The following is a 20,510-nucleotide window of genomic DNA, read 5'->3' as shown; positions in this document are numbered from 1 at the left end:
ACCAAAAAAACAAAACTGATAGAAATCATAGAAAAATACCACATGTCAAAGAGACATTATAGAAAATGGACATGTGTCATTTTTTATGTTTTGTTTATTAGAATAGGTAGATGTTTGGATGTGCATTATAACATAAATTATTACGATTATAGAAGGTTTAACATATTTACTTTTTGATGTTGGAATATATGTGCTTAAAAGGTGGGAAATTAGGAACACAATGAATTTTGGTAAGAGACTTAATTTTGATGGGTATAGTCTCTTTTTCTAATAAAAAGTTATAAAACCAAATTGTTAGTACATGACATGTAATTTTGGAGATGCAAACACATTATCAGATCTAAAATGAAGTAAAAAAATCTCGAATGATTCTAAATGGATACGTGTTTGGAGTAGGCTAAGGGTCGTGAGCCCCTCAGTCTGTTTAGTTATTCTGGATTGACTTGTGTATGTACTCGACCCAATAGTTGCTAGAGTTTTGGTTATAAGTATTCATAATTAGGTTAACTTAATCACTTTTGAACCAATTTGGTAATAGAATAGTTTTTTGGTTCCTGTCCGTGGACGTAGGACACATCGTACAAAAAAATTAAATCCTTATGCTGTTTTATTTTTTTTTCTTTTGCTTTCTAGCATAACAAGTGATATCAGAGTTGCGGTTGTTCAAGAAACTAGATCTATTATTGAAGGATTTCATCTTACACATTTGATTTGGAGAGGTTTGATGTATTGAATGATTTCACATTATAGAAGGTTAACCTAAAGGCCCTTCAACTTCAAAAGGGTTGTGACAAGGTATTTGTAACACCCCGACTCACAAGTTTGATGTATCGGCGATTTGGATGCCCCAACTCGTCGTGTAGAAGCAGTTCATGCCACGTGGTTTTAGGAGGTCTACTCGACGAGTTGGAGGACCCCAACTCGACGACTAGGAGCTGGAAAATGAAACCCTAATTTCTAGGGTTTTACACCCTATTTAAAGGATCACTAGCCTCCCTTTGCCTCCTTTACTGTCCCTCTTGAGCTTAGAAAACCCTAATCTTGCCTACTCTCCATTTATGTGTGTTAAGAAGCTTGGAAGGTGGATTTTGTGAAGAAAGCTTGAAGTCTAAGGAGCTTGGAGCAAGGAGAAGTTTGGGGATTTGATTCTACTTCATCTTAGCATCATTTTGAAGGTAACAAGTTGTTACCTTGACTTCTCTCTAGCTAGATCTGTTTATGCAAAGGTTTAGGGCTATTTCTAGATTATAATGGAGTCATTTATGGTTTTGGGCATGATCTGAAGTTGTAACTTCAAATCTGGACTCCTCTAGCCCCGTATAATCATAAAGTTCCAGTCTTTGGCAAGATATGGCCTTCTCCTTACCTAAAACTTCTCCCTTAGCTTGGTTTCGGCATTTAGGACCTTGCATGTATGTAAAGTTTGCAACGTTAAGTGGAAACCATGCCCGAGGGAATTAGATCTGCAATCTGGAGCATTAGGGTAGCTGAAAACTGTCTAAATGAGAAATGGACTGAAGGGACTCAACGGGTTGCATGGCCAACTCGATGAGTCAGATGAACATTGCATGTTTCGGTTTTTCATGGACACGGCGAGTCAGTGAGATGACTCGACAAGTTAGTTAGGGTTTTTCCCGACATTTGGACACCGCATGGACTTGACGAGCTGACTGCAAACTCGACGAGTTAAATAGGGTTTTCACGGTTTCTCGAGTTCTGGAAGAACTCGACAAGTTAGTAAGCTACACTCAACGAATTGGGTCAACATGGATTGTTGACCTTGACCGTTGACTTTGAATTTGACTAAGGGTTGACCAGTTGGACTTCTGAGGGTATTTTGGTAATTTGGGGTTTTGATGGACTTGGTCCTATGGTGGTTATAGGTTGCTAAGTTTGTGGCTGTGATTCAGGAGTTTGATCTTATCACTACAGTGCTACATCGTGAGGTGAGTTCTTCTCACTATATCAACAGGGTCTACGGCACCAAGGCCGACCCTTTATAATTGTATCTTGATTATAGGATGGTTGCTATGTTAGCGATCTATTAGATCGGTATCCCGGTTATAGGATGGTTGTTATGTTACTGATTTGTTAGATCGGTATCCTGGTTATAGGATGGTTGCTATGTTAGTGATCTGTTAGATCTGTATGACTATCTGTTTATGCTAGCTTGCGTATGATATTTATGTCACATGATTGTTGGATTGGGGGTGGTCATGCTTTATGCTTATGCCAACATACCTTGGGTGGACCGCATAGACTGCAGACCCGGTTAAGGCGTACTAGTCAGGCCGAAGGCCCGACGAGCGGTCTGGATAGGTTGAAGGCCCTGAGAGGCGGTCCAGACATGTCGATGGTTCGGAGAGTGGTCCAGATAGACTGATGGCCTGTGAGGCAGCCCGGTCAGGCTGATGGCTCATTATGCATGTTGTTTACATGACATGGTTATTTTTGTATGGCGTTGGTATTTTAGGGGAAACTCACTAAGATTTGGGCTTATAGTTATTGATTATATTTCAGGTACCTCTGATGATCGCAGGAAGGCGAAGTCGTGATCATGCACCTCCTTATGTTTTTATGTTTTGATTCTAGGGATACTCTAACATTATACTATTTTGAAACCAAATTGGTATAGATTAATGGTTTTAAATGTTTTAAATTTTTTTAAATTGGCATGATTTTTATGGTTGTTACAAGTTTGTATTACAACCTTGATTTGAGTGACTTGGAGGAAACACTCATGTGTATCCAATCTCAAACTGAGGACAAGATTTTTAAAGAAAGAGTTTTATAATGGTTTTCAAAATACTAAAGGAGAATGCTAGTGTACGATCAGTTGGAGCCAGTAAGTACACCCCAAAATACCTTACGGATTTTTCGATCTTTGTGATATGTTAGAACAACCTGCTAGTACTAGGTTAGGGATCTTTAGGAATTGCATGATAGAATTGCCTGATTATATGATGCCTGATAGCCTAGGGTTTTTCCTTATATGAAATTGACATCATTACAGTAGTTGGTTAGTGTATGCATCATGGCTGTACATAACTAAAATCCTGTAGCCTAAGAATGTTTCGTTTAGCCTTATTTCATGTTGTTGTTTAATGAAGGGCATAGGTTAGGATTAGGTATTCAAAAATCTATAGGGTCCAGCATTATGTATCGCTAGCATACACTAGTGCTACAAGGTTGGTGGAAGTTTCATGGATGAGTTGTTTGGGATCAGTCCGCCAGTTATGAGATATGTAGCCTTCCTCCAGGAGTGAGGGTTGAGTGCATGTCATGCTTACATATAGTGTTAGGGTGTTGTGATGATACTTGAGACAAATATTGGTAGGTATGGAAGGTAGTATAGGCCCATACTACTAAAAACATAGGACCCATATGCCTAGCAAGGAAGTCACAACCCCTAGGGTTTTGTTGGGAGTTGGTTCCCGGATTATTATATCGAATATTTGATATCTTCTTGGTATATTTTGGCATCGTGGTTACTAGATTATTATATCGAATATTTCGATGAGCGTTATGCTGCCCTCACAGAGATGTTGTTGCAGCAGCTTCAACAGTTGTAACTGCGGCAGGGAGAGGAGCCAGTCGAGCATTCATGTACCGGGACTTCGATAGCACAAAGCCCCCGAATTTTGATGGGACTCAGGACCTGATTGTATCCATAAGGGGGATGTCATTGATGGGTTTTATACAAACAATCATATGTGTACATGCAACCCTAGATTTGGATCTATGTTTTCACTATTAGATACACAACATTATGAACACATGAATAAAACCCTAATGTAGCTTGCTATTTTCAAAATTCATATATAAGGTTAGATTACATACCTCTTGTTTTTATATTGCAATAACAACTTAAATCTTCAAACCCTAAGTCTTGAAAGCAAGCACCACAAGTGTAGTGCCTCTAATAGCTCACAAACACCACAGGAAATTGGAGAGGCTATAGAGAGAGAAGGAAGAAGGTAGAAATCGGCCTAGGGATCTCTTAGAAGCAAGTGGGATGCTTTCTTAAGGCCTAGGGGTCTTTATATAGGGTTGAGATTAGGGTTTCAGTCCTTATACTTATCTAGTTACTTGCCCACCAAGCAATAATAAGATAAGCCTTGATAACCCTTATCTCGTGGACCATATGAACGATTTCAAGGATATCCAATCCCTTGAATTTGTCCATCCTTCTACAAGGATAACCATTGCCCTATTTTTGTAACTATCACATAATTACTATTCAGCTCCTCTAGTTTAATTAATTACACTTGATCACAAAATTAATTCCTAATTAATTATTGACCAATATTAATTAAACAAATATGATTTATCCTTTAATATATTATTCTTATAACATATTAATAAATCATAATAACCTCTATCTCTATTTATTTCTCCAGTCAAGTTGTTTTGGTGAAGGCAACCCAAAAGGACTATGCACAACCGAGTCAAGTATTTACCAAATATTGTTACGGGCTTAGACACTAATCCAACAGTCTCCCACTTGGATAAGTCTAGTAACCACAAATGTAACATACAACTCGATTAGCAGTCATAGCTGTCAAAGACGCTGTCGAACTCTGATCTTATCAGTAACCTGTCCTTTAGATAAGGGATCGTATAGTCCTCTATTTTGATATCATGCAGACAATCTCATGAAATAGTGTCATACTTATTGTCTAGCAATTAATTTCTCGATCTCATATTTATTTGATATAGAACTTAATTGAACACATCAATTCAATCCTGAACGGGTCCGACACATAAGTCAAATCAAATCATCAAGCGGCCGTGATATCGCTTTTACCCTCTTAGGATAAAAGTAACAGATAAACTTCGACTTATATGCATTTACTATTCATTAATCAGCTATACACAACAATGCGTTTTATGACATCAATTTACTGATGCGGTTTTGCATTATCAATGCACAACCAATTAGTAAACAATAAACCATATATCTTGGTTTTAAGACCATATGATATTATCGTCTTGCGATCACTTGCGATTCATTCCACAAAGTGATTCTAGCATGCGTGGGTTTATTCCAATGCTCAAAACTTGTTCATAAGCACTCATGAACGTTGTAGCAAACCTTTTCTATGTCTAATACCATTTAGACAATATACACCCCAATTAATGATAATCTTCATTCATACCTACTTCCAACATATGAACAATTGTGGAATATTTGAATAATTCGATTATTCTTAATAAACTCAATTATTCTGGAAGTCAAAACATGCAAAGTGAAATAATATTTAAACAATTAACATAAGACAAAACTTTTAAATAATACTCCTTTATTTAATCATCAAATGTCAATTACATGTTTCTAAACTATGTAATCCAAACTAATATCATCTTTCAGCCCAATGATCCTAGCGTGTTGCAAGTGCTTAACCCTACTCAGTCCTTTCGTAAGCGGATCTGCTGGGTTATGTTCTAATGATATCCTCTTAACCACGAGGTGTCCTTCTTCTACTCGATGTCTAATAAAGTGATACTTTCTGTTGATATGTCGGGATCTACCATGCTCCCTCGATTCCTTAGTCAAGGCAAACGCTCCTTCATTATCACATAAAATTCCCATAGGCTCCTTTATGGCAGGTACAACTCCAAGGTCACCAATGAAGTTCTTCAACCATATCGCCTACTTTAATGCTTCGCTTGCTGCAATGTACTTTGATTCGCACGTTGAATCAGCTACAGTTTCATGCTCGGAACTTTTCCAAGTCACCGCTTCTCCATTTAGGGTAAAGACCCAGCCCGACTGCGAATGGTAGTTGTCTCTGTCTGTCCGGAAGCTGGCATCACTATACCCTCGCACCTTTAAGTCATCACTCCCTCCGAGGACTAAAAATCATTCCTTTGTCCTCCGAAGGTACTTAAGGATATTTCTTAACTGCAATCCAATGAGCCCTGCCAGGGTTCCCTTGATATCTATTGACCATGCTCAAAGCAAAGGCCACATCAAAGCGAGTACAAGTCATAGCATACATGATCGAGCCAACTGCATAAGCATAAGGTACTCGACTCATCTCTGCTATCTCGGCTTCGGTACTCGGACTTTGAGTCTTACTCAACTTGGCATTACTCTGTATCGGTAGTTCTCCCTTCTTCGAGTTTTCCATACTAAAACGTTTTAGTACCTTATCCAAGTAAGTATTCTAACTAAGTCATATTAGTCTCTTACTTCGTTCTATCACTATCCTTATTCCCAAAATATAGGAAGCCTCTCCGAGGTCCTTCATAGCGAACCACTTCCCGAGCCAGGACTTAACCTCCTGCAGAGTCGGGATGTCGTTTCCTATGACTAGTATCTCATCAACATACAAAACGAGGAAGCTAACTATACTCCCACTGGCCTTGACATATACACATGATTCATCTTCGCTTCGTACAAATCCAAACTCTTTGACTTTCTCATCGAAGCAAAGATTCCATCTGTGAGATGCTTGCTTAAGTCCATAAATGGACTTCTCAAGCTTGCACACTCTATTGGGATGCTTCGTATCGACAAAACCCTCTGGCTGAGCCATGTAAACATCCTCAGCCAACTTCCCATTAAGGAAAGCGATCTTGACATCCATCTGCCATATCTTATAATCATGAAATGCAGCAATGGCTAGCATCACCCTAATAGATTTTATCTTGGCAACTGGTGAGAAGGTCTCATCATAGTAAACTCCGGGAGTTTGAGTAAAACCCTTCGCCACCAATCGTGCCTTATACGTGTGCACATACCCATCCACATCGGTCTTCTTCTTGAAGATCCATTTGCACCCAACCATCTTATTTACGGGCACATTGTCAACCAAACTCCAAACTTGGTTGTCATACACGGACTGAATCTCATTGTCCATCGCCTCTTTCCATTTAGCAGACTCTGGGCCTGCCATGGATTCCTTATAGCTGTTAGGTTCATCTAGATTTACTAGTGTACTGTCACTAATATACGTATCCCCTTCGGTAGTAATATGAAAACCATACAACTGGGGTTGAACTCTAACTCTTTCGGAATGTCTAAGAGGTAAGGATTGGTCAATCGGTTCAACCGGAGTTTCCTCCTCGGGTTGAGCGTCAGCGTTAGAGGTTCCTTCATCGCTCGATTCTTGAATCTCTTCAAGATCGATTTTCCTCCCACTATCTCCTTGGCTTATGAGTTCTCGCTCTCAGAAAAACCCTCTTATCGCAACGAAGACAACATTGTCACTTGGTCTATAGAAGAGATATCCAAAGAATCTCTGCGGGTAGCCGATGAAAATACACCGCTCAATACGAGGTTCGAGCTTGGTGTGAGTATCTCGTCTTACGAAAACCTCACAAACCCAAACCTTGATATGTGTCAACGAGGGAGCTTTCTCTGTCCACATCTCATGAGGTGTTTTGGCAACCTTCTTTGTAGGGACCCGGTTAAGGATATGGGCGGCAGTCTCTAACGGCATACCCCCATAATGAGATAGGTAGTGAAGCACAACTCATCATAGAACGGACCATGTCTAACAGGGTTTGATTACGCCTTTCTGCTACACCATTCAATTGTGGTGTCCTAGGTGGCGTCAATTGCGAAACTATTCTGCATTCCTTGAGATAGTTGTTGAATTCAAGACTTAGGTACTCTCCTCCTCGATCGGATCAAAGCATCTTGATTTTCCTGCCCAATTGATTCTCCACTTCATGCTTGAATTCTTTGAACTTTTCAAACGTTTCTGACTTGTGCTTGATTAGGTAAATATACCCATATCTACTATAATCATCGGTGAAAGTCACATAAAAGCGGTTTCCATCCTTTGTGGTGGATCTAAAGGGCCCACATACATCAGTGTGTATGAAATCCAATAAATCTTCACCCCTCTCACAAGTGCCAGTGAAGGGTGACTTGGTCATCTTTCGAAGTAAACAATATTCGCACGTGTCATCTTCCCTAAGGTCGAATGACTCAACACTCCATCTTTTTGGAGTTGGGCTATGTGCTTCTTGTTGACATGTCCAAGACAACAATGCCACAAACATGCTTTATCCATACCATTGGAAGAATCCATACACAACACATCATTTCCTCGGTTATCTACAACCATAACAGTGTCATAAATTCCATTACAAGGCATTGCTTCAAAGTATAAAACACCATTTAGATAAGCATAAATGGAACCATTCTCATTATTAAACGAATATCTAAATCCTTGTCCAAACAAACCATGAAACAAAATGATGTTTCTTGCCATATCTGGCGAGTAGCAACAATTATTTAAATCTAAACCTAATCCATTACTAAGCACTAGAGAATACACTCCAATCTTGGTGACAGGTGATGATCTTCTGTTTCCCATGATTAGATTTATTCTTCCATGCTCCACATCCTTATTTCTTCTTAGTCCCTACAAATCAGAACAAATGTGGTGACCACATCCTGTATCAAGAACCCAAGAAATAACATGAGATGAATCATTAGATTTAATTGTGTAAATACATGCGAAAGACGACTTGATCTTCCCATCTTTGATGGCTTGCAGATATTCCGGGTAGCTTCTCTTCCAATGCCCTATTTTGTGGCAATGGTGGCACTCTGCCTCTTTTGGGTTAGAGTTGGGTTTAGTAGGGCATCCTTGGTCCCACTAGAAGAGGAACCATCTTGGGACTTTCCCTTGTGATGGCTCTTTGACAGAGCCTTCCTCTTTTTGCCCCTTCGTTGCCCAATTGCCAAAACAGTAGCAGTAGGTGGAGCGGGAGTCGGTGCAACAGACTTTTCCTTGAGGTTGCTCTCAGAAGTCCTTAGGAGTCCTTGGAGTTTACTTAGGGTGACCTCTTCCTTGTTCATGTGGTAGCTCATCCTAAATTGGTTGTAGCATGAGGGCAAGGAGTGAAGAACAATGTTGATGCCCAAATCCTCACTAAAGTTAACATTTAACTTGCAAAGATGATCAACATATCTTTGCATCTTTTGCAAGTGCACAGTAAGAGATTCTCCACTTCCCATCTTAGCGGTGATTATGTTTATTATGATCTCATAATGCTCTTGCCTTGCGCTTTGGTGGTTCCTCTCCATTAAGTCTTAATGCATTTCATACAGATACATGTCCTCATAGGAATTTTGGAATTCTTGGTTCATAGTGGCTATCATGATGCAATGGACTTTCGTTGCATCAAGTTCGTGGGTCTCAAAGACAGCAATTTCTTCGGGACTTGAGATTTCTTGATTGATCTTCTCAAGCTTCTCGTCGAGGACATACTCTTTGTCCTCGTAGCACGTAATCGTGAGAATGTATCTAATCCATTCGCTAAAGTTCGATCCATCAAAAGTCACTTTTTGACAAAGACTCATTAGCTCCAATGAGTTAGCAACAGCGTTGTTTGCATTAGCCATCTACAAATAGAAAGGACAAAGTTTGATTAGAATTGAATCCCTAATTAGACACCCAAAAATGAAAAATTAGGGCTAGGATCCAACAACATTATTTACATATTAGAAAAGGGATTCCGTAATGTAACACACAAATCATTTAGAGGTAAGTCAATGACGATTCACTAATTCTTCACCATGAAAAACATAAGCTTAAGTTTTAAATGTATTGAGAATTCCTAGATTTACTTGGAGATTCATTGAACTTTTCAATGACATGTTTAAATCTCGATATGCCCCTCTCGTTTGTGACTGGGATGCCGAGGATCACAAAGTGGGTGTGAATAACCATGCAAATCTACATGGTGCCTTCACTGTTACAATCAACTATTAGATGTGCCGGTAAACCACACACGCTCCATCGAACTATGACAAACAAGGAATCACCCTTTACCACCCTTGCTTAGAACCAACTAGTGTGTCGGTAAACCACACACGCTCTACTAACTTCTTAGCAAGGGTGCAAAGTGTAATTTCATGGGATTTCCTCAGTTTCACTTTTGCCTAAAGTAACTAGGATTGGGAATTTGTAAAAACATTTAGTTACTTTATATAGATTCATTATACTTATTAATGAAGAGAGGATGGCCCTATCCTACCCGTTCGAATAACGACCCTCCACCAGTCAAGCAAGCAGTGGGTGTGAGTGTACACCCATTAAGCGCCATTTTATACGTAGCAACCTTATACCCACCTTATAGACCAGCTTCGTGAATGAGGCCTACTAACGGTAAGACTAGCATTTTAATTATCTATATATATATATATATATATATATATATATATATATATATATATATATATATGTATATATATATATATATATATATATATATATATATATATTATTTATTTATTTATTTATTAAGCTTGTAATCAAATAATAGTATAGGGTGTATTTTAAACATTTCAAAATACTAGGGTTTTAATATTCAATTTAAAAATTTTGAAATTTAATACCATTTAAATTAAAATTTTAAATATTAAAACTCTTGATTTAATAATTATCTCAAATTAAACTATTAATTCAAATTATTAAATCATAAGGGCTTATTAAATCTTAAAGGATAATTACCATTTAAACAATTAACTTATCCTAATCTCTTTTATCCCTCTAAATCTTGAAAATAATGGGAGGGGATAATTCAAAATCTTTAATTACCATATTTAACTATTAAGAGATAATTACAAGATATGGGATTATCCAAATCCCTAAAATTTAGGATCTTATCTTGGGGAAGGAGGCTAATCTCGAAATCTTAGGGTTTGCAAACCCTAGATTTCGAAATCTTGGATTAAATGAAAGGATTCAAAAACCCTTTATAATTTTCGCAAATTTGGGTTAGTAAACCCTAATCTCTAAATTTCTTGCCTCCTAGGGTTTATTGGCTATAAACCCTTTGTCAAGTTCATACAATTGAATAATACTAATTGAAAACAAGTTAACCAAAGGCTCTGATACCAGTGATGGGTTTTTATACAGACAATCCTATGTGTGCATGCAACCCGAGATTTGGATCTATGTTTTCACTATTAGATACACAGCATTATGAACACATGAATAAAACCCTAATGTAGCTTGCTATTTTTGAAATTCATATATAAGGTTAGATCACATACCTCTTGTTGTTATATTGCAATAACAACTTAAATCTTCAAACCCTAAGTCTTGAAAGCAAGCACCACAAGTGTAGTGCTCTAATGGCTCACAAACACCACAACCAATTGGAGAGGCTATAGAGAGAGAAGGGAGGAGGTAGAAATCGACCTAGGGATCTCTTAGAAGCAAGGGTGACAAAATGAAATCATAGGTTTGAGTACAAGATTTCCTTGTACTTTTGCTTGTATCCCCCCCCCCTGAAAACATTGAAAACATGGAAAAACGTAGGGGTATGAACTCACCAGACGAGAAACGTGTCGGTTGGATGTTAAGTGTCAGTTCGGGGCTTGAATACACGCGATGTTCCTATGTAATATGAAGATATACATAATTATATCTAATTAGACTTTGAACTACCAAATAAGTAAGACAATACACTCCGAGACGCGAAAAAACTTTATTTCAAGTGTTAGGAGTGACCCGGGTAGCATCTAAGGGTGTGTATGATCTAAATAAGGAGTTTACTCTTCAAGAGTAAGCCCTTAGGAGTGTTTACGGTCCAAAGACCATGTCCCCATGAGTTTACGGCCGTAAACTCATGGGTGGTGTGTTCTTGGATGACTAAGGGTCTTACAATGCACAAGGATGGTTCTAGGGTTGATTCCATGGCGTAGGAAGTGATCGGGACTTGAATTGACCTTGGAAAAGGAGTTTACGATTCTTGAATGGCACTTGGGCAGTTTACAACTATAAACACTTGAGTTTACGGCAGTAAAATCATGTTTGTCAATGAATCATGTGCTTTGGCGGTTGTGGGTTAAGCACACAAGTTTCTAGACCGAAATATAAGTCATACAAGGTGTTTAGGGCACTTAAACACCCCATTGAAGGTGTTTACGGTTTTGGGAGACCTTCCCAAACCGTAAACTCAAGTATGACTCATTTCTATCTGTTTTGGTGCATCAAATGAAGGAGTACAAGGTTATAGGCACTCATGGAAGCCTTTGGAGGGGTTTAAGGGGCATTTTAACACCTTAAAAGGAGTTTAAGGTCCATGAAGATGTGTTTACGGTTCAAGAATATTCTTGGAACATAAAATCATGTTTACTACCCAAATAACATGATTTTGGTGTTTAAATATCATGCATGAAAGTCCTTAAGCCATATCTAAGCACTAGAAGGGATTTGGAAGGGTTTTGGGGCTTCAAAACCCCTTTAAAGGAGTTTATGGGTTTGGGAGATGTTCCCAAACCATAAACACATGTTCTTAATGGTTTTGGGTAGTTTAAACATAGATTTTCATGTTAAACAAGCTTAGAAACATGCTAGGATAGATTACTTACCAAATTGAAGCTTGAAAGAGGTGTTTTTGGCCAAGTTTCGAGTTTTAGAGAGAGAGAGTAGAGAGAGAAAATTGTGAGGTGGGTAAAAATCTTAAAAGGATGCCCACTCAACCTTTATATAGGGGTTAGGTTTAAGACCCGATGGAAATCTACCCGATACCAACGTTAAACGGGGTTTAAAATTTTTACTCGATTAATTTGCCGTAACTACGACTTAGTCATATATAAAATTTTTCCAAATAATTAGCGAGGGTATTTTACGCTTTTCTAATGGGTTTGGGCACTCTTGAGGGCATAATAAGAAGTCCCCATTTTAATTAATTTCAACCAAAAGTTAAAGGAAAAATTGGAATACGAACGGTTTTATTAACGGGAACGGGTTACAGTGACGGAATAAATTACGGGTTGTCACATTATCCCCCCATTAGAGAAAATTTCGTCTCAAAATTTAGAATTAAAATACAAATCATGGAATTGGAAAGAGATGCGGATATTTGTGTTTCATCGAGTATTCACGCTCCCAAGTGAATTCGGGTCCCCTTTTGGCATTCCAGCGAACCTTCACTATCGGGATGCAACTTTGTTTTGTACGTTTGATCTCTCGATCCATGATTTCGATGGGTTGTTCCACAGAGTTCAGGTTTTCATTGATCTCGATCTCGTCAAGAGGGATCACGAGTGTTTCATCAGATTGACTCTTTTTAAGATTTGAGACGTGGAAGACAGGATGGATGTTGCTATGTTCTTGAGGTAGTCGGAGTTTGTAGGCTGCGGGACCGATCCTGGCGAGGATCTCGAAAGGTACTATGTATCTTGGGTTAAGTTTTCCTTGCTTTCCAAAGTGTATCATGCCTTTCCAGGGGAGACCTTCAATAGGACATGATCTCCAACCTGGAATTCTAAGGGTTTCTATTGTTTATCAGTGTAACTCTTCTGTCGGTCTCATGAAGCTTTCAGTCGCTCTCAGATCTGGATGATTTTCTCGGTGGTTTCGCGGATGATTTCAGGACCAGTGAGAGTACTTTCGGGGACTCGACTCTTGGCTAGCTGCGTGTCCCCTACCTCGACCCAGCACAGAGGGGATCTGCACTTATGACTGTAGAGGGCTTCGAACGGGGCAGCCTTGATACTGGTGTGTTAGTTGTTGTTGTACGAGAAATCGTTCAAGGGTAAATGGGTGTCCCATGACTTTCAGAAATCAATGACACATGCTCTCAGCATGTCTTCCAGATTCTGGATAGTTCTCTCACTCTGTCCATCAGTCTGAGGATTATAAGCTATACCCATGTCAAGCTTGGTTCCAAGAGCTTTTTGAAGGGACTGCCAGAACCTTGAGGTAAACCTGCTATCTCAATCGGAGATAATGGACACAGGCACATCGTGTAGTCAAACTATGTCTTGGATGTAGATTCATGTGAGTCTTTCCATCTTGAATGATTTTTTAATCGGAAGGAAGTGAGCTGATTTTGTTAGACGATCAACAATTACCCAAATGGTATCGTACCCACTCGGAGATCTGGGTAACTTGGTGATGAAATCCATGGTAATCATCTCCCATTTCCACTCGGGTATCTCGGGCTGCTAGAGCAGACCCGAAGGCTTCTGGTACTCGACTTTTACCTTGGCGCAAGTTAGAAACTTGCCCACGAAGGTTGCGATTTCAGCTTTCATGTTCGGCCACCAGTATTGTTTCTTGAGACCCAGGTACATCTTGTCCGAACCTGGGTGAACAGAGTATTTGGTCTTGTGAGCTTTGGTGATGACGACGTCTCTGAAACCTCCGAACTTTGGGGTCCACATTCTATCCATGAAACAGTAGACTCCATCACCTCTGATCTCAAGTTTTTCTCCATTCCTCTCATGGTTTCGTTCAACACATTTTCTGGCTTTAGGGCTTCCAACTGAGCTTCTTGAATCTGTACGGATAAGTGAGAATGGATGGTCATCGTCAGTGTTTTTGTCTTGCGGCTTGAACTCTCCTTTCGGCTAAGGGCATATGCTACCACATTGGCCTTACCGGGATGGTAACGGATTTCGCACTCATAGTCACTGAGCAACTCTACCCATCACTGTTGCTTCATGTTTAAGTCTTTCTGATTGAAGATGTGCTGTAGGCTTTTATGGTCAGTGAAGATTGTGCACTTAGTTCCGTAGAGGTAATGTCCCCAAATCTTCAGTGCGAAGACCACTGCTCCTAACTCCAAGTCATGATTCATGTAGTTAGCTTCGTATGCCTTAAGTTGTCTCGAGGCATAAACGATAACTTTTCCTTTTTGCATAAGCACACAGGCTAAACCCTGATTAGACTCATCGCAGTAGACAACGAAATCATCTGTTCCTTCGGGTAGGGACAAAATAGGCGCACTGCACAGGGCTCGTTTCAATGTTTGGAATGCGATTTCTTGTTTCTCACTCCAACAAAAGGGTACACCGTTCTACGTCAAAATAGTTAGGGGTTTGGCGATTTTGGAAAAATTCTAGATGAACCTGCGATAGTAACCAACGAGACCCAAGAATTGACGGATTTATGTGGGTGTCTTCGATGCCGATCAATTCTCTATCGCCTTGATCTTGACAGGTCCACGTGTATACCCTCCTCGCTTATCACGTGACCAAGGAAAGCTACCTTCCAAATCCAGAATTTGCACTTGGAGAATTTCGCATACAACTTCTCCGTTCTAAGAGTTTCCAACACTAACCTCAAGTGTCGTTTGTGATCTTCTTCGCTTTGGGAATAGACAAGTATGTCATCAATGAACACGATGACGAACTTGTCCAGGAAAGGATGACACCCCCGGTTCATCAAGTCCATGAACACATCAGGTGCATTGGTTAGACCGAAGGGCATTACTACGAACTCGTAGTGACCATACCGAGTTCTGAATGCTGTCTTCGAAACATCATTCTCGTGAAATCGAAGCTGATGGTACCCTGATCTGAGGTCTATCTTCGAGAATTAACTGGCTCCTTGAAGTTGATCGAAGAGGTCATCTATTCGAGGAAGAGGATAACGGTTTTTGACTGTCAACTTGTTCAATTCGCGGTAGTCTATACACATCCGAAAGGATCCATCTTTCTTTTTCACAAATAATATCGGGGTTCCCCAGGGTGAGGAACTCGGTCTGATGAACCCTTTGTCGAGTAGCTCATTAAGCTAACTGGATAACTCTTGTATTTCTGCTGGAGCTAAGCGATACAAAGATTTGGCTACAGGATTTGCTCCAGGAATTGGATCGATGCGAAACTCGACTTGACGTTTGGGAGGAATTCCCGGGAGCTATTTGGAAAAGACATCAGGATAGTTACAGACTTCGGGGATGCTCTCAAGGTCCTTAACTTCCTGTTTCTCGTTGATTACATGATCTAGGAATGCGTGACACTCCTTTCGCAGAAGCTTCTGAGCTTTGATGCATGAAATGATGCGAAGATTGGAACTGGGTTTATCGCCATAGATCATGAGAGTCTGGCCAGATGGGAGATTGAGACGGATGGCTTTTTCATAACAAAGGATATCAGCATGATTGGGACTCAACCAATCCATGCCAATAATAAGATCAAATCTCTTTATGGAAACTGGCATTAGGTCAATGGGTAAATAATGATCGTTCAGGGTAAGGGTACAACCTATGAATATGTCGTTAGCGTTTTCTTTCTCACTGTTAGCCATCTCGACGATAAATGGTTTGGTTAATGGTTAGGGATTATGTTTAAGTAAATGGTTGAATGAATGGCTAACAAAGCTTCTTTCAGCACCAGAATCGAAAAGGATACTAGCATAAGAGTTGTCGAGAGGGAACGTACCCGAGACAACGGTGGGATCGGTGACTGCCCCTTCTCGTCCCATAGCTAGGACTCTCCCAGTGTTACCAGTTTTTACTGCCTTGGGGAAGTTTTATTTTGAAATACCCCACTTCACCACATCCGTAGCAGGCCTGGCCGACACCCACTCCGGAAGATTGATTTGTTGATTGGGTTGGTGTCTTGCAGTTTTCCGCAGTGTGGCCCTTCTTGCCACAGTTGTTGCAATTCACTTCTCGACATGGGCTAGAAGTGAGGTGATGATATTTTCACTTGTTACACATAGGTAGGGTACCAACATATCTACTGGTAGGTGTTTGGGCTGTAGATCCAACGAAAGAAATAGCAAAAGGGATAGTAGCAGCATGGACTACTATAGTTTGCTATTTCTTTGAAGACTCTTGGGAAGACTAACCCTTCTTCTTCTTCCAGAATTTTCTTTTCTCACCAATCCTCTTTGTCTACTCCGGAGTGGTGGTTGCTTCCCCAATATCATCACTATGGTCGATCAAAGTCTGCGCCAAGCATTTGGCACTGTCGTATGTTTCTGACTTCGCAGCCAAGACGTTTCCCTTGGTTGGCTGGGTCAACCCCCAGATAAATCTCTCAATCTTTTTACTTTTCGGGGTAACCTTTCCCGGGCAAAGGAGCACCAAATCATCAAATCTTGAAGTGTAAGCAGCGATATCAGAACCCTTCATCTTCAGGTTCCAGATTTCATGTTCCAGGTTCTGCATTTCACCTCGAGGGCAGAACTCCGCAAGCAGAAGCTCTTTCAGGACCTCCCAACCTATAGCATTGGCTACAGGTAGGGTTAGGGATTTGACTCGGCCGTTCCACCAAGTCAAGGCTTTATCGGTGAAAGTACAGGCGGCGAACTACACCTTATCAGATTCCGAACATGCACATATTTCAAAGATAGATTCGATTTTCTTGAACCACCGGGTTAGGCTAATGACACCTCCAATGCCGTTGAAAGATGTGGGTTTCACATTCATAAAATCCTTGTAGGAACACTTCTTCCGGTGTCCCTGACTACTTTCCTAGTTTTGATGCTGAGTACCACTTCCTGGCCCACCTGAACCCACGAGGTTCATTTGCAATATGGTAGCAGCCACAGCAGCATTGACAACTGCTTGAAACATGGTGGGATCAAATGGAGAGGAAGGTGATGGTGGAGGAGGATTGTTGTTCTTTGAGCTGGGTATTTTCTTGGGAGGCATCTTGATCTATAATAGCCAGGAAAGAGAGGATCATAAGTCCTATGAATTGAATCAAGAGATATGGAACAAGAAATATCTCATTATGACAGATAGAAAGTTCTAGTAAGCGATAAAATAGGAAAGAGTTATCAAAGCAGATAAACTATCACCAAGGAAGGAAGGAGTAGTAACACTTGGATTGCATTACTACAATGTACTCGGATCTGGCTAAAATACTCCCATAGTATTTTATGTTTCGCTGCGACGATGAATCATTGTTTGCATCTTAGGTAAGTTTTAGGCATGCTGCACACCACAATCACTCCCAAGCACATGTTGTCCGCGTCTCGAATAAATATAGTTGATCAGGCTATATTGACACTAGAAACGACTACATAACTACCCAGGTTTAATCATAGCATACAACACCCAATTACTTATGTTTTGTTCTACTCGTAGTTACGGTTCCTGGCAGTTAGGTATACTTGTATACTTTTGAAAATACTTATATTTTTAAAGTATACTTTTAGTACATAGCACTTTGGCTCCTTAATGTTTATAGTCTTATACCACGTAAGGTTTGGTATACTAGTTCACTATAAATAAGGGCTCTGATACCAATCTGTCACACCCCGAAACCGATGGCGGAAACGTTCCGTGGCGGATGACATCATGTAAGTATCACAACCAATGTACATAGTAAGCATAGTAAACACAAAACATTACATTACATATGAATAATTACATTTGTTTAAAAGTAAAGCGATACATGTTTTAATTGCACATTAGTTTGAACAAAAGTAAAGACGTGACTTCTAAAACGATCCGCCTTCTCCAAAAGATTGTGGGTACCTGGCTAATGTGGACCTGAGAATACAAGCAGTTTGAAAATCAGCATAAAGCTGGTGAGTTCATAAGAGGTTTGTTTTCTGAAAATGTACAAGTTTCCTTTGTTTTCTGAAAAAGTTTGTTATCCAAGAAAATCCCATATTTTCTTCTAAGTAAAGTTTGGTTATCCGTTTGTTATACGATCTGGTTATGTATAGTTTGTTATCCCAGGAAAAACCCTTATTTTTGTTAAAAGTTTGTAATCGGTTATCGTTTCTGAAAGTAATGTACAAGTATCTGCCATACTTTATGTGTTTGTGTGAAGTTTCCTAAAAACCTGGTTATCCTTGATAAGTACATTAGTTTTAACACATATATAAAACTAATAAGTAAGTATAAAAGTATTCATAATCTAAATTGCGAGTTCCATAACCATACAATAGACTAGATAAGGCTCAAAACAGGGTCCAGTATCATTTTATGACTTTTGTCACCCTTGAACCTTTCGGTTCGAGTGTAGCTAGCAGCCAGGTGCGGGGTTGTCAATCCTGTATAGATCTATACACTCCCGTATCTAGGGGGAGTGTTACCAAGGACGTGTCTCCAATCTAAAGATGAATGAATTTTAAAAGTAGCCCTTCACTCTCGAATCGTGTGGGAGTGTTACCAATGATGTTTAAAAAATCTGGTTGTTTAGTCCTCCACTCTCGTATTCAGGGGAGTGCTAACGAGGACATTAGAAAAATCTAGTTGTTTAGTCCTCCACTCTCGTATTCAGGGGAGTGTTTCCGAGGACGTATCGAAAGTTCTGAAGTTGATGCTTTTAACAGTAATTATGTGCAAATCATTTGTGAAATATAAAATATAACATTTTAAAACGAGTTTCACAAATAATTTGACGGTTTACTCTGCAAGTTGAACGATTGATTAATACTGTTTTCAGTGTTAAAACCATACGAAACATGAAACATTTCAAATGGAATCATAGGTTTGAGTACAAGATTTCCTTGTACTTTTGCTTGTATTCCCCCCTGAAAACATTGAAAACATGGAAAAACGTAGGGGTATGAACTCACCAGACGAGAAACGTGTCGGTTGGATGTTAAGTGTATATTCGGGGGTTGAATACACGCGAGGTTCCTATGTAATATGAAGAGATACATAATTGTATCTAATTAGACTTTGAACTACCAAATAAGTAAGACAATAAACTCCGAGACGCGAAAACACTTTATTTCAAGTGTTAGGAGTGACCCGGGTAGCATCTAAGGGCGTGTATGGTCTAAATAAAGAGTTTACTCATCAAGAGTAAGCCCTTAGGAGTGTTTACGGTCCAAAGACCATGTCCCCATGAGATTACGGCCGTAAACTCATGGGTGGTGTGTTCTTGGATGACTAAGGGTCTTACAATGCACAAAGGAAGGTTCTAGGGTTGATTTCATGGCTTAGGAAGTGATCGAGACTTGAATTGACCTTAGAAAAGGAGTTTACAATTCTTGAATGCCACTTGGGGAGTTTACTACTGTAAACACACGAGTTTACGGCAGTAAACTCATGTTTGACTATGAATCATGTGCTTTGGCGGTTGTAGGTTAAGCACACAAGTTTCTAGACCCAAATCTAAGTCATATAAGGTGTTTAGGGAACTCAAACAACTCATTGAGGGTGTTTACAGTTTTGGGAGACCTTCCCAAACTGTAAACTCAAGTATGACTCATTTCTATATGTTTTGGTGCATCAAATGAAGGAGTACAAGGTTATAGGCACTCATGGAACCTTTGGAGGGGTTTAAGGGGCATTTTAACACCTTAAAAGGTGTTTAAGGTCCATGAAGATGTGTTTATGGTTCAATAATATTCTTGGACCATAAACTCATGTTTACTACCCAAATAACATGATTTTGGTGTTCAAATCTTGTGCATGCAAGTCCTTAAGCCATATCTAAGCACTAGAAGAGATTTGGAAGGGTTTTGGGGCTTCAAAACCCCTTTAAAGGAGTTTACGGTTTTGGGAGATGTTCCCAAACTGTAAACACATGTTCTTGATGATTTTCAGTAGTGTAAACATATATTTTCATGTTAAACAATCTTAGAAACATGCTAAGATATATTACGTACCAAATTGAAGCTTAAAAGAGGTGTTTTTGGCCAAGTTTCGAGTTTTAGAGAGAGAGAGTTGTGAGGTGGGTAGAAGTCTTTAAAGGATGCCCACTCAACCTTTATATAGGGGTTGGGTTTGAGACGTAGTGGAAATCTACCCGATACCGACGTTAAATGGGGTTTAAATTTTTTACCCTATTAATTTGCCGTAATTACGACTTAGTCGTAAATAAAAAT

The sequence above is a fragment of the Lactuca saligna genome, chromosome 4 (genome assembly GCF_052625555.1).
Source record: "Lactuca saligna cultivar CGN05327 chromosome 4, ASM5262555v1, whole genome shotgun sequence".
NCBI classification, from domain to species: domain Eukaryota; kingdom Viridiplantae; phylum Streptophyta; class Magnoliopsida; order Asterales; family Asteraceae; genus Lactuca; species Lactuca saligna.
Note: the sequence above shows the minus strand (reverse complement) of the source record.